Raw genomic sequence first — 15339 nt, 5'->3', positions numbered from 1 at the left:
GTGGAGCAAGGCCAGGGTCAGGGATGGTGAGCTGGCTGTGGGAGCACGCCTGGGTCAGGGATGGGGAGCTGGGTGGAGCAAGGCCTGGGTCAGAGATGGGGAGCTTGCTGTGGAGCAAGGCCTGGGTCAGGGATGGGGGACTGGCTGTGGGAGCAAGGCTTGGGTCAGGGATTGGGGTCGGGCTGTGGGAGCAAGGCCTGGGTCAGGGATGGGCAGCTGGCTGTGGAGCAAGGCCTGGGTCAGGGATGGGGGGCTGTTAGTGGAGCAAGGCCTGCGTCAGGGATGGGGGGCTAGCTGTGGGAGTAAGGCTTGGGCCAATGATGGGGGACTGGCCTTCGGAATAAGGCCTGGGTCAGGGATGGGGAGCTGGGTGGAGCAAGGCCTGGTTCAGGGATTGGGGAATGGCTGTGGGAACAAGGCCAGGGTCAGGGATGGGGGATTGGCTTTGGGAGCAAGGCCAGGGTCAGGGATGGGGGACTGGCTGTGGGAGCAATGCCAAGGTCAGGGATGGGGTGCTGTCTCAGGGAGCAAGGCCAGGGACAGGGATGGGGGGCTGGGTGGAGCAAGGCCAAGGTCAGGGATGGGGAGCTGGGTGTGGGAGAAAGGCCAGGGTCAGGGATGGGGACCTGGGTTGAGCAAGGCCTAGGTCAGGGATGGGGGACTGGCCTTCGGAATAAGGCCTGGGTCAGGGATGGGGATCTGGGTGGAGCAAGGCCAGGGTTAGGGATGGGGAGCTTGCTGTGGGAATAAGGCCAGGGTCAGGGCAGGGGGCTGGCTGTGGGAGCAAGGCTTGGGTCAGTGATGGAGAGCTGCATGGAGCAAGGCCTGGGTCAGGGATGTGGAGCTGGGTGGAGCAAGGCCAGGGTCAGGGATGGGGAGGTGGCTGTGGAGCAAGGCCTGGGTCAGGGATGGGAAGCTGTGTGGAGCAAGGCCTGGGTAAGGGATGGGGAGCTGGCTGTGGGAGCAAGGCCAGGGTCAGGGATGGAGACCTGAATGGAGCATGGCTTGGGTCAGGGATAGGGGACTGGCTGTGGGAACAGGCCTGGGTCAGGGATGGGGAGCTGGGTGGAGCAAGGCTAGGGTCAGGGATTGGGAGCTGGGTGGAGCAAGGCCAGGGTCAGGGATGGGGTTGTGGGTGGAGCAAGGACAAGGTCAGGGATGGGGAGCTGGCTCAGGGAATAAGGCCAGGGTCAGGGATGGGGGGCTGGCTGTGGGAGCAAAGCCAAGGTCTGGGATTGGGAGCTGGCTGTGTGAGCAAGGCCAGGTTCAGGGATGGGGGCCTGGCTGTGGGAACAAGGCCTGGGTCAAGTTTGGGGAGCTGGGTGGAGCAAGGCCAAGGTCCTGGATGGGGAGCTGGGTGGAGCAAAGCCAAGGTCAGGGATGGGGAGCTGGGTGGAGCGAGGCCAGGGTTAGGGATGGGGAGCTGCTGTGGGAATAAGGCCAGGGTCAGGGCAGGGGGCTGGCTGTGGGAGCAAGGCCTGGGTCTTTGATGGGGTGCTGGGCGGAGCAAGGCCAAGGTCAGGGTTGGCGAGCTGGGTGGAGCAAGACCTGGGTCAGGGATGGGGAGCTGGGTGTAGCAAGGCCAGGGTCAGGGATGGGGAGCTGACTGTGGGTGTAAGTCTGGGTCAGGGATGGGGGGCTTGCTGTGGAGCAAGGCCTGGGTCAGGGATGGGGTGCTGGCTGTGGGAGTAAGGCTTGGGTCAGGGATTGGGGGCTGGCTGTGGGAACAAGGCCTGGGTCAGGGATGGGGAGCTGGGTGGAGCAAGGCCTGGGTCACGGATGGGGAGCTGGGTGCAGCAAGGCCTGGGTTAGGGATGGGGGACTGGCTGTGGGAACAAGGCCAGGGTCAGGGATGGGGGACTGGCTTTGGGAGCAATGCCAGGGTCAGGGATGGGGAGCTGGGTGGAGCAAGGCCAAGGTCAGGGATGGGGAGCTGGCTGTGGGAGCAAGGCCAGGGTTAGGGCTGATGGCTGGGTGGAGCAAGGCCAAGGTCAGGGATGGGGACCTGGGTGTGGGAACAAGGCCATGGACAGGGCAGGGGACTGGCTGTAGGAGCAAGACCTGGGTCAGTGATGGGAGCTGGGTAGAGCAAGTCTAAAGTCAGGGATAGGGAGCTGGGTGTGGGAGCAAGGCGTGGGTCAAGGATGGGGAGTTGGGTGGAGCAAGGCATGGGTCAGGGATGGGGGACTGGCTGTGGGAACAAGGACTGAGTCAGGTATGGGGAGCTGGGTGGAGCAAGGCCTGGGTCAGGGATGGGTGACTGGCTGTGGGAACAAGGCCTGGGTCAGGGATGGGGAGCTGGGTGGAGCAAGGCCCAGGTCAGGGATGGAGAGCTGGGTGTGGGAGCAAGGCCAGGGTCAGGGATGGGGAGCTGGGTGGATCAAGGCCATGGTCAGGGATGGGGAGCTGAGTGTTGAACAAGGCCATGGTCAGGGCAGGGCACTGGCTGCGGGAGCAAGACCTGGGTCAGGGATGGGAGCTGGGTGGACCAAGGCCAAGGTCAGGGATGGGGAGCTGGGTATAGGAGCAAGGCCTGGGTCAGGGATGGGGAGCTTGTTGGAGCAAGGCCTGGGTCAGGGATGGGGGACTGGCCTTGGGAACAAGGCCTGGGTCAGGGATGTGGAGCTGGGTGTAGCAAGGCCAAGGTCAGGGATGGGGAGCTGGCTTTGGGAATAAGGCCGGGGTCAGGGCAGGGGGCTGGCTGTTGGATCAAGGCTTTGGTCAGTGATGGGGAGCTGGGTGGAGCAAGGCCTCGGTCAGGGATGGGGAGCTGGCTGTGGGAGCAAGCCTGGGTCAGGGATGGGAAGGTGGGTGGAGCAAGGCCTGGGTCAGGGATGGGCAGCTGGCTGTGGAGTAAGGCCTGGGTCACGGATGGGGGGCTAGCTGTGGAGCAAGGCCTGGGTCAGGAATGGGGGCCTGGCTGTGGGAGCAAGGCCTGGGTCAGGGATGGGGAGCTGGTTAGAGCAAGACCTGGGTCAGGGATGGTAGCTGGGTGGAGCAAGGCCTGGGTCAGGGATGGGGGATTGGCCTTGGGAACAAGGCCTGCGTCAGGGATGGGGGACTGGCCTTGGGAAGAAGGCCTGGGTCAGGGATGGGGGACTGGCTGTGGGAGCAAGGCTTGGTTCAGGGATTGGGGTTGGGCTGTGGGAGCAAGGCCTGGGTCAGGGTTTGGGAGCTGGTGGAGCAAGGCCTGGTTCAGGGATGGGGAGCTGTCTGTGGCAGGAAGACTTGTGTCAGGGATGGGGAGCTGGGTGGAGCAAGGCCTGGGTTAGGGATGGGGAGCTGGGTGGAGCAAGGCCAGGGTCAGGCTTGGGGGGCTGGCTGTGGGAGCAAGGCCAGGGTCAGGGATGATGAGCTGGGTGTAGCAAGGCCTTTGTCAGGGATGGGGGACTGACTGTGGGAGCAAGGTACAGACTCACAAGGTGGGTCAGGGATGGGCGGCTGGCTTTGGGAGTAAGGCTTGGGTCAGGGATTGGGGGCTGGCTGTGGGAGCATGGCATGGGTCAGGGATGGGCTGCTGGGTGGAGCAAGGCGAAGGTCATAGCTGGGGGGCTGGCTGTGGGAGCAAGGCCAGAGTCAGGGATGGGGGCTGGGTGGATCAAGGCTATGGTCAGGGATGGGGAGCTGGGTGTTGAACAAGGCCATGGTCAGGGCAGGGGACTGGCTGCGGGAGCAAGACCTGGGTCAGGGATTGGAGCTGGGTGGACCAAGGCCAAGGTCAGGGATGGGGAGCTGGGTATGGGAGCACGGCCTGGGTCAGGGATGGGGGACTGGCTGTGGGAACAAGGCCTGGGTCAGGGATGGGGAGCTGGGTGGAGCAAGGCCAAGGTCAGGGATGGGGAGCTGTGTGTGGGAGCAAGGCCAGGGTCAGGGATGGGGAGCTGGGTGGAGCAAGGCCTGGGTCAGTGATGGGGGACTGGCTGTGGGAGCAATGCTAGTGTCAGGGATGGGGGACTGGATGTGGGAGCAAGGCCAAGATCAGGGATAGGGAGCTGGCTGTGGCAGCAAGGTCAGGGTGCAGGATTGGGGCTGGCTTTGGGAGCAAAGCCTGTGTCAGGTTGGGCCTGACTGTGGGAGCAAAGCCTGTGAGCAGATCCCCCAGCAGGACCTTCTGGAGCATAAGAGGCTGTCTCTCAGCTACTGATGGACAGTCCACTTCCTGAAGGGAGGGCATACAGGTCTGCGACTTTGAATCAGTGCTGTCTGTGCTCCTCAGCTGACTGAGTTGCTCAGTGTACATTTGTGTCTGCAGAGACCAATGCAGAGGACGAAGGCTGGCTAGGGGATGGGGATTCTGGGGTGGACCCCCATAACACGTTTTCTTTCATTTATGTTTTCTTTTTATTTCTGGTACTGGGGATTGAACCCAGGGGTACTCTACCACTAAGCCACATCCCCAGCCTTTTTATTTTTCATATCTTATATATATTTTTAGTTCTAAATGGACACAATACGCTGAGTTGTTGAGGCTGGATCCCCCTCCTCAGCCTCCAGAGTTGCTGGGATCATAGGCTGTGCCACTACACCTGGCTGACTCCTCTGTATTTTTTATGAGAAACATGAAAAAGGTGATATGTGCCAATGCAGAAAGTGGAACATACCAGCAACAAGAGCCCCTCTGCCCACAGCCAGTGCCTGTGGGTCATGCTGTCTGACCTTAAGCCCTGCTGCCCACTCCTGTCAAAAGGCATCTCGTGAACCTCATGTCTTAGGCCAGAGGCCATTTACTTGACCCACCAGTGTTTCTCTTCAGACGTAAGGTGACCCATATGTGGACACAGACTCCAGGCCTTCTTTAGGGGACAGTAACCAACATCCCCAGGGGTTTCCTGTCTCCGAGATTGCCACCAGGCTGAAGCAGGTTTCCAGGAGACAGAGCCACACACACACCCTGACCCTGCGGTGCAGAGCGTACCTGCCACCCCTCCACTGCCCTGAGGATAAGCGAGGGCCCCCAGGAGGCGACGAGGATGCCCACCAGGAGTTATCCCAGCAGGGCACCAAGGCTCTACCTTATCTCAGCATCTGGTCCAAAGAAGCGGTGATTGGAGACAGTGGCATCGGGCCGCACACTGCAGTACTCGAGCAAGGGCATGAGGACTGCAGGAGGAAGCAGAGGCTCAGGTGCTCAGTGGCCAGGACAAGGACCCGGGGCCCTGTGGGCCCTGATCACAGACACGACTGGAGTCGTGACGTCACAGAGGCTGCAAGGCCACGGGGTCCTTGAGTCTGACCAGCGTTCCGAGATGCTGCAGGGGGAGTGGCTGAGGATGGGGGTCCACAAAGGATGAGCAGGTACCTCTGCACCCTGGAGGCAGACCCTTGTCCTCCAAGTGCCCTTCCCCATCTCAGGGAGACTTGCCATCACCCTTCAAGCATGAGCAACAGACCCTAGGCAGACTGGTTGGAGTGGGGTCGGCCAGTGCCCTGGAGGAGGTGACCCCACAGGGCCCCAGGGTAGGTGACCCCACAGTGGCCAACACATGGTCATGGGCTCTGGGTGTTCAGTCCTCTGGGTCAGGGCCTCTCCAGCTCTAGTACTGTCCCCATGCAGTACTCTCCGGCTGAGTAGGCAGGGCTTCCCTACACTGCCCACATGCCGAGACCCTGCCAGAGGCAGCTGCTGGGAAAGCCGGCCTACCAACTGCCTCCCAGGGACAAGCCGCAGTAGGGTTTCTCCTGAGGGATAGCCATGGTAGCTCTGTTATTCAACGTGGGCCCAGTGGCCCTGTGTCCCCCACCTCGGCTGGCCTACCGAGGGCTCCCAGTTGCATCGAACCCGAGGGGGACAGAGGTGGCTGCTGGGATGATGGGCTGAGCCCTGAGTTGGTGAGCTGGCTCTGCTCCTGACAGGGAGCTCTGGACACTGCAGGTGGGTCTGCCTGTGCTCACGTCCACCCAGTGCTGGGGCCTCTCCATGGCTTCGTCAGAGCCAACAAAGCAGTGCTTACTCTGGGACTTCCCCTCAGAGGGGCAGTCACCGAGTGTGTGCACACCTCTGTCACAAACACTCCTACCCTCAAGCGCAAGGACGGCCTCCTCTAGAGGGTCACTTCCTGCGTGCTTGTGGAGAAGGTTCGCTACCCACCGCCTGAGTAGGCAGCAGCCCCCTGGGCCTGCCCTGGGTGCAGATAGAGGCCTAGTGTGTGGGGGGGGCACCCTGGAAATGCAGGGCTGTACCACACACTGCCATTGGATCAGGTCCAGGCCCCGCTCAACCCTCTGCTGCTGTTTCTCTCCCTAACACAAAACACCAATGTGCATACCCTGTATCTCTCTCCTGCCCTGTAACTAACAGCAAAGTTAGTGGACACACAGTTTGTCCCTCACCCAAGGCCCCCTCCCACCTGGCTGGCATGCAGTTGGCCTCCTGAGGTGGATAATCAGCTAACTGCAACATCAGCAGTTTTTAGGCTGGCTGGAGAACACATCTTTCTTTAAGTACAAGGCAGGGCTGGGATCAGGTCTCCACCCTCAGGAAGAACTACTGCACAGGCCAGCGTGGTACCTACCTCCAGGGAACATGGTGAGTGCCTGCTGGATCAAGAGGGAGGCCTTCTCTCTGGCAGAGCTGAGCTCATGCTGGGGGAGGTCTGTCTGCTGTCTCAACAGGAAGTATGCCAATGCAACCGAGAAGGCAAAATTTGGGAGCTGCGACAGGTTCCGATGAGCCTACAAGGGAGCAAGAGGCCAGGTGAGGGGCCTTCCCTCTGTCAGGACCAGGTGCACCACAGTGAGCTGACAAAGCGGGCCACCCCCACACCTGGATGGAGGACTTGCTCCACCTGGGGGTCTTCAATGTGCAGAAGGGCAACGTCAGTGGGAAAGAGCTCTGTTGAGCCCCCCAGGCTCAGCACTGTGGGGGACAGGAGCGACTCCCTCTCCCCACACAGCAGGGTCCAGAGTGAAGGCAGCCAAGCTATGACTGCCCCCACCTAGAGGGGCCACTACCCTCTTCAAACATTTCCCCGCCTTTCTCTGTGTGCGATGTAACAGACATGATCTACTCCATGCTTTTCCATTAACAGGGAATGCTCATCTCCACAGAGTTCTGTAATCTTATAAACCACCACAAACATTCCTCTGTGGCTGGTTCTGGGGACCCCGTGGGTTTCTTATAGCCATTCTCCTGAGCTCCTGGAATCTCTGTAAACTAGATCCCTGGAAGTGAGACTTCTTGGCCAACTGTATAAAGAGTTATGTGATTTTAAATGATTTACCTGTTTTTCATTACTTATTTTTTATGAAAAATGTTTTTCTTTATTCACGAAAAATATGTACTGTGAAAGGTTCCAGCAGAAAAGTAGAACAAGTACAGGCTCCTCCCCCTCCTCCCCTCCTAGGCCTGAGCCCCCTCTAGACAAGCTCTGTTCAGCTGTTTGTCCCACTCAGTTTGCAGCAGCTACACTAAAGCAAGAGGTGAGACTGATCTTCACAGGTGGAGCCTGACCCAACACACCTACACTGCTGCTTCGACTTGTGTGCACACCCCACCTGTAGCAAGATAGTGCATGCTCTCTAGCACTCAGTGGAGACCAAGACAAACCCCACTCTCCTGGGTCTGGGGCCCCAGGATGGCAGGTGGCATTTATGTGCGACTCTGACCTGGAACATGTAACCAATCGTGACTACCCAGACTGTCGTCCTCACACTCAGGACCTAGGGTCCCTGTCAGCCCTGCATCACAACTTCCCTCACTGAGTGGCTGTCCCTTTCTGTGCCTAGCATGCCCAGCTCTGTGGTCTGCCTGACTGTCCATTACTAAGCACCATCTCTACACGCACACTTGATGCAGTCGTGTGCTCATCTTGGGGTTCTGATGCAAGGCTGCTTCCCTCTGGGAAGACCTGATTCTGCTCAACAGCAGAGATGAGGGAGACTAAAGGGCAGGAGGTCCCTGGATCCCACCCTGGCTCTGATTCATGGCCTCACCATGGCTACTGGTCACACTGCAAGCGCACACCTACCTCCCACTCCTGGAAGAGGCGGATCAAGTACTCATAGTTCCGGGCCCGCAAGGCCAGGTGGTCGACAAGCAGCAGCATGCACAGCGGGTCCTCATGTGGCTCAAGGCTTCGCAGGGAGCACAGTGAGGGAAGAGCAAAGAGAGCAAGGAAAATGTCAGGGCCCAGAGTCTCTGCAGCCCAGAAGCCCCTGCCGTGAGGACTGGCAGGAGTGGATCCCTGGTGGACACTCACCTCAGGATGAGCTTGCAGAACTCCAGTGCGGTGCACGGGCAGCCACGCTTCTCCAGGAAGCTCATCTGCTTGTAGAGGGCCAAGTAGAAGCTCCTACATCCAAAAAGGTCCATGTGAGTTCAAGTGGCAGCAAACAGCAGAGCAGCCTCTGAGGGCCACCTGGCTCCACGCCAGTGTCCAAGTCCTCATACGAGTCTGCGAATGCCTTTTGTGTCTGGGGAGAAGCTTTGTGTGTGCCTGAAGTGCTGAACACACACCAATGTACTGAAAGTTTTTTAAAAATTTTTGTTGTTGGGGCTGGGATTGTGGCTCAGCGGTAGAGCGCTTGCCTAGCACAGTCGGGACCCGGGTTCGACCGTCAGCACCACATAAAAAAAAGGCACTGTGTTGTATACATCTACACCTAAAAAACCAAATATTTAAAAAAAGGGTTTAAAAATTTTTGTTGTTGTTGTAGATGGACAGAATATTTTTTATTTTATTTATTTTTATGTGGTGCTGCTGAAGATCAAACCAGTGCTTCTCATGTGCTAGGCAAGAGCTCTGCCACTGAGCTACAGCCTCAGCTCCCTGAAAACCAAGCTTTTTGAAATCATTATCTTGCTTTTGGTTTGCTACTTATTATTCAAGGGAAATGAGCTAAAAATGGTTATAATTATGATCTTAATTTACCCTCAAATTTCAATGGTGCTACTGTTGGGTACATAAAGCTGTGTGACTTTAGTCATCCTGTAGACTTATTTTTAGAACTGAGAGTTTACTAGAAAAAGAAACCAGTGGAGAAAGTCTAGACAGAGTGACCGGTGCAGCCAAGTTGCTGCACTGAGACAGGGCATGGTGGCCATAAGGTGGGGGCCATGCCACAGCCAAACAGCGCTGCCCAGAGCAGCAAGAATACACACAGGACAGCAGGGAGACTGCTGCGGTCATGCAGGCTTGCCTCGGGGCTGATGCCAGAGGTGGTCAGCACAGAAATGTCATAAAGCAGAGCATAGACCCAGGTCTGCTCTGTCAGGCTGAATCTGACTTACGCATCACTGATTTAAGAATCAAGACACAGGCCTGTGAGGCCTGCAGAAGTATCCCAGGCCCACAGGGAGGGCTGCCCTCAGGAGAGGCAGCTCACCTGTTCTCGGGTCTGCGGTAGTCCAGCCGGCGTGTCCCACTGGTGAGACTGAACAGGGGGTGGAAGGCACACTCCATGCTGTACAGCGCTCGCTCTGTGGGCAGCAACACAGAGGCAGGAGTCAGCCACAGTAGGCGCCTGCAACTCCCAAGACCCCAAACAAGCGAAGCACTGGAAAGAAGGGGTCCCAGAATTGGGGCCCTGCAATGGGACCTCCTAGGTTTCCCTGGTGCCACGGCATTAATTGCAGGCACAGAACTTGTGAGCCTGAATGAGAAACGCCCTCGACACCATGGGGTGCAACTGCCACATGTCCTGTTCATGCCCAGTCCCCAGGTGATACAAACACGGCCCAGACACCCACAGCAGCGTGCGCGCACACACAGAAGAGCAACCAGAACCACCAACTGATGACGGATTCGCCAACCACGTCTGTCCAAAGGGGGAGTACTATCCAGCCAAGAGCACACTTAAACCTGGGTCACACCACACATGGGGCACACAACCATGGGCAGAGACCACGCACAGTGCTTCCACTGAATGGCTCCCCACACAGGTAGGGCCACGGAGAGTCTGACCAGAAGTCAGGGGTTCTGGGGCCTGGGGGAAGATAGAAGATGGCAGGCTGTTTTCCTGGAATGGACTGCAGTGATGGCTGCCCAGTTCCAGGACACACTAAACCAGGCATGACACACCTTCCACAAAGTGCTACATGACAACGTCCTGCCACCTGCATCTGCTCTAGTGGAGAGAACAGGCAGGCTGCACTGCCTACTGGGTCTTACCTATGAGGTCTCGTGCCATCTCCTGATCCTCTTGAAAGCAGCAGGCATCACTGAGCTGCAGGAGTTAGTCCACATGGTAGGGGCTTGTCTGGAGCAGAACCTACCAGAAAAGAAGGGCAGCTCTGGAGGAAGGTCACAGGCAGGGACCCACAGGACACCCCTGCAGTCCACCAGGACCTGTGCACACCAGGAGACATGATCACCAGGTGACAGATGAAATTCCCTTTGGACTCCAGGTGTGCACTGCTATTACCCAGCCAAGGCCTGGACCTGGCTCCAGGTGGGAACTGGGGACCCTGCCTGCCCAGTGGGGCTGTCTTGGCTCCCAGGTCTCAGGACAGAGGACTGAAAGCAAGCAGGTTCCCGCCCCCCCTACGTGGGGGACATGGGGCCAGCAGGATCTACATGCTCCCCCTGCCTCCCCAGTGAGGCCCAAGACAGAGGCAGCACCTGGGAAGGACCATAGTGCCACTACACGCAGCTCCCAGCAGGACAGCACCTGAGTGCCAAGTCTCCTGAGTGCCAAGTCTCCACAGTGCCCCTCGGTTCCAGGGGCCCCACTGCCAGGGGAGCAGCTGCCCGGGCACTCGCCCTCCACCCACTGGCAGCTGCGGGGCCCACACACCACAATGTTGTTTGGCTTCATGGAATCCACGGCCACCAGGAACTTGTGCTGTGCCTGCTGGTACTCCTCACTGTGTTCAAACGCAAAGAAAGAAAGGCCTTTTTTCGATTCCAACAGCCGCATAGACAGACCTGGCAGGTGAGAGTGCACAGAGAGGGTGTGCTGGAGGCCAGGACATGGCACCTCTACAGAGCACAGTAGCCCCAACAGTCTCCCTTGTGCTGTTCTCAGAAAGGACTCTGTGATACCAACTCACTCATCTGAGGGGCCTCACAGGTCACCCAGGCCTGGGGCTGGGCTGCCTCTGGGCCAGAGGCTGACGTCCGGGGACTCTCTCAGAACACCTGGGCCTGCTTCCCACTGCTTGCTTGGGCTGTCCCGGGAGCTGGCCTCCGTCTGCTTTCCACAAAGACTCACTTCTCTATAGAATTCAGATGAGCTCTGGGAAAGGATGGAGCCGAAGTGGCCCAGGACAACAAACTTCAGGGATGGGAGCATGGAGGTCCATCTGGGTGCCCGATCACGTCTGGTTGAGACCAGCAGCCAGGGTGGCTGTGAGGGGCTGGGGCAGGAGGCGTGCAGTGGGCACAGGGCCAGGTCAAAAGCCTTGGCAACGTGTAACCCCTGACCAAATACGGTTCTGCTCCTTTTGTGTGACTGTGTGGAGGGACCATTTCCTCTGGTTAACCTGAAAAACTCAGTCTGCTAAGACAACCGCTAAATGGCCAGTGGTTCTCATGGGCTTCCCCTGAGCTACTCCCTCCTGAGAGCCCGGCCCATGGTCCAAGTCCTGCAGATTGAGACAATGAGCCCCTATCTCTACCATGTTCGGGTTCCTTTGCTAGAAGGGCAAGAGGCCTGGTGGGAACAGAAGATACATGAGAGGCATCAGGGTTGATCCTACAAGCACAGGTCCCGAACTCCCAGGCGACCCTCACTGGGAGTCCAAGGGGATTCTTCTAGAATCCCAACCCCACAGGCACAGCAGGTGAGGTGCGTTGGTTACCACCCTCCACACATGTCCTCCACACACCCATGACCTCTTCTACAGTATGTGCCCCATCAACCTGCAGAGGGCTGTCTGGATGCTTCTCTACGCTGTGCAGCCGATGCCCAGAGAGGGCATTCACTTCCTACCCTGCACCTTCTGCATGGCTGTTTTCTTTAAACATAAAACTATCTTACATTATTGATTTTTTAAAATATTTTTAGTTGTAGATGGACACAATACATTTATATTGCTTATTTAGTTTTATGTGGTGTTAGGAATCGAACCCAAGGCCTCATACATGCTAGGCAAGTGCTCTACCACTGAGCTACAACCCCAGCCCCCAAATTATCATAATGTGAAAACAAACTCAAGGGCTGAGGATGCAGCTCAGCAGCAGAGCCCAGCCTGGCATGTGTGGCTTGGAGGGCTCGGGCTCAGTGCCAGCACACACACAAAAAAAAACACTTAAAAATGCAAGCCTCTGTTCAGCTGCTTCCTGTAGCATGGCACCCAGAGGACGAGGCAGACGGCAAGGAAGTTGAGAGCTTCTGCACAGGCCAGGCCAGCTGGGGACATACAAGCTGCTGCACCCTCAGGAACACCATACCTCACACACAGCTGCACATGGTGCTGCAAGGCCCACCCAAAGGCACTGAGGCCAGCGTGCCAGCCCCCTGCTGCAGGAGTGACAGACTCACCTGGCTTGCTGTACCGTGGCCAGGTGCTCTTGGGAGTCGTCAGCCACGTGCACTTGGGGTATACACGCTGCCTCTGTCGCGGCCTGGGGAGGAGGAGACAGGCACAGCTTTACCTCCACGGGCCAGGGGCCAGGCTGGCCACCCAATCCCTCCAGCTCTCCCTGGAGGCAGAGCGGTGGGCAGGGGGCACACAGGGAGGGAGAGCAAAGCACTGCTGCGTGAAGAGGGGACCCCAGCTGCGACCTGTGCAAGCAGCTACCATCAGGTCCAGGGGAACAGGGAGGCCAACAGTCCAGCATGAAGGCAAGAGGGACAAAAAGGAAACAAAAGTGAAACCCTAGAACATGGTGCAGAGCAGGAGCTCAGGGCCACTGAAATTCCCTGAGCAAACGAGCTGCTTCCTGTGGGACAGGCTGCACAGGAGGAATGCCTGGCCATGGCCAGAGGCAAATTAGGGAAGTGGACCTGTGACCCACACCCCAGCAATATGACTCCAATCTTTGAAAAGGAAAACATGGAAACAATGAGGAGAACTGAGGAGGAAATTGGCATATTTCTGCAAGGAAGAAGACCGAGAGCAGAGTGTTGAGGGTCCTCAGGCACCCAGCTCCCTGCGACTCTTGTGTGAGCGACAAGTTGAGGGTACCAGGCCCCCTTTGGGCAAGAGTTCTTAGCTGCTGTTAGGGGGTCTGGCTCCCTTGCCAGGTGGCATCTTAGCCAGGCCTGGAAGGGCTGCACCCTGAGCTTAGTGATGGGATGTGGATGTGTGTAGACCAATCTCTAGGCTTTTCAACAGTGCCCTATTTCACTAAAACAAAACAAGGAATAAGGAGCTGGACTACCCGGAACAGGACAAAACAGCATCTTTCTTTTCTCAAAAAGAGACATGAAAACTGTGTGAGAAGAACAAATACACAAAAAGAAAAGCATGGCCAGAGGCTGAGAGGCACAACATGGCACAACTCTGCACACGCAGCAAGCAGTGGAAAGGAAACCACAGGTGCCTGGAAGTCTACAGCATCCTGGGCACCGCCAGGTCTGTCTGAGGTGAGCTGCCAGCCAGAAGTCTAGGGGAGGGGGCAGCCCTGACGGGTGCTGGAGGGAGGGTCAGGAGGAGCACCTTAAGGGTCGCAACACAGGGGGTGTGGAGACAGCACAGACAGGGGGAAGGGAGCAGACCCCATCTGTCTCAGGAGGAAGTCAGATTCCCCCCAAAGATCAGTGCACAGCTATATGGAAACCCTGAATGGTCACCAGGAAGGAGGAACAGAAAGGAGCTAAGGTTTGGTCTCTGAACAACAGGACAAGGGTGGGGGACCAAGAAGGAGGGAACCACAGCTTTTCACTGGACATACTTCAGTAGGACTTAAATTTTTGAAGAAACAAACAACAAAAAAGTGTGCTACTATAAAGGTAGTGAGCTGACCTGGTTACAGACCTGTGGTCCTGGCTGCCTGGGAGGCTGAGGGGGAGGCTCCATCTGTCCAGTGTGGCTTTCAGTCCTCTCCCCCAGGGTTTCCAATGGCTCCCCCACCCATAAGAAATGAAAGCAGGTAAAAACAGCTTGAGAATGCAGCTACTGTAGGCCTTACCTTTGATCCCCCAGGACCGCTTGAGCACCAAAATACCGTTTCAGTTCTGTGTCTGGATTCAAGTGTCTAGAATGTGGGAAATGTGAGGAAGAAATATTAAGTCAGGCTTTCCTACAATGACTCGAAATTGCAGAAAGCTAAGTAAGAGTCCAGCCAAAGAACAATGACTTGGGGCTTGAAAGGTGATTTCTAGGCCTGCTTTCTTTAAATCTGCCACCTGCAATAGGACCTGACCACTACTGGCCCCATGGGGCACCCAAGGGATGCAGTGGGTCACTGCTAGGAGAGAACCTGGGGTAGGTCTCCCCTGCGGGTCCAGTGTTCATCTGCCAGGCTTCGTACAGGGAGCATGCACCCTGACGCAGAGTGGAGGGCCTCAACGATACAGGCAGATTGCTTGCCAAAGCTGGCAAAGATCAGGTTTCATTAAGCATCCACCAGACCAAGAGATGGGTGATCGTCCAAGGGTGACACTACACTGGTATAGCTCAAAACGCCTCATGAGACATACAAAGGCAAGCTGTTTGGAAGTCCTGAGCTGGGCATGATGGTGCCACACCCGTGTCTACTCAGAGGCCAAGGCAGGAGGACTCCTTGTTAGAGGCTGGTCTCAGCTACTTAGCAAGCCCTAAACAAGCTAACAATACCCAGTCTCAAAATCAAAAATAAAAAGGAACCAGGTGCAGTGATGCTCGGGTATAATCCTAGCATCCAGGAAGATCGAAAATTTGAGGACCGCCTAGGCAATTTAGTGAGGCCCTAAGCAACTTGGTGAGATCCTGCCTCAGAAAAATAAAAAGGGCTGGGGATATGGCTCAATGGTAAAGCACCCCTGGATTCAATCCTCAGTACCAAAAAAAAAGTCCTTTGAAACACAGATGTCTTTTCCTTACTTCTTTCTCCTTTTTTCTACTTCCTAAATGTTTAATAATGAACTCTTAACACTTCTAAATAAATAAAGACAGCAAACTGTCCTCTTTCTAAATCACTCCTCCCCGTCAAAATCAGAGGCCAAGGCCATACCTGTGCTCCACATACAGGACATGCTTCCTGGAGCTCAGTGGTGGGGGACTCAGGCGGCTGAGCCCACTGCCATCCTCAATCCTCTCAAAGATGCGGTCAATATCCTCCAACCCACTTTCCTAAAAGCCCATAAGGAACTGTTAATCGCCACACTGGCTTCACTCCAAGTGCTGTGACAACCAATAACAAGGAGTCACTTTGAAAAGTTATTTGGTATGTACTTTCTAAAAGATGATCTAGAGATGTATTATAGGAGGAAGCTCAGAACCATCACTAATCCAGAAGGCCCTGGGAACCATTG

At 56.7% G+C, this 15339-nt stretch overlaps 1 pseudogene; it reads right to left on the bottom strand.

The window, feature by feature from the left end:
• LOC144252021 (ribosome quality control complex subunit TCF25-like) overlaps positions 1-15339 on the bottom strand; it is a 38513-nt pseudogene that overhangs the window by 13611 nt on the left and 9563 nt on the right.

Source organism: Urocitellus parryii, unplaced genomic scaffold, assembly GCF_045843805.1.
Source record: "Urocitellus parryii isolate mUroPar1 unplaced genomic scaffold, mUroPar1.hap1 Scaffold_357, whole genome shotgun sequence".
Taxonomy (NCBI): Eukaryota; Metazoa; Chordata; class Mammalia; order Rodentia; family Sciuridae; genus Urocitellus; species Urocitellus parryii.
This window is presented reverse-complemented; position numbering and strand designations above follow the sequence as displayed.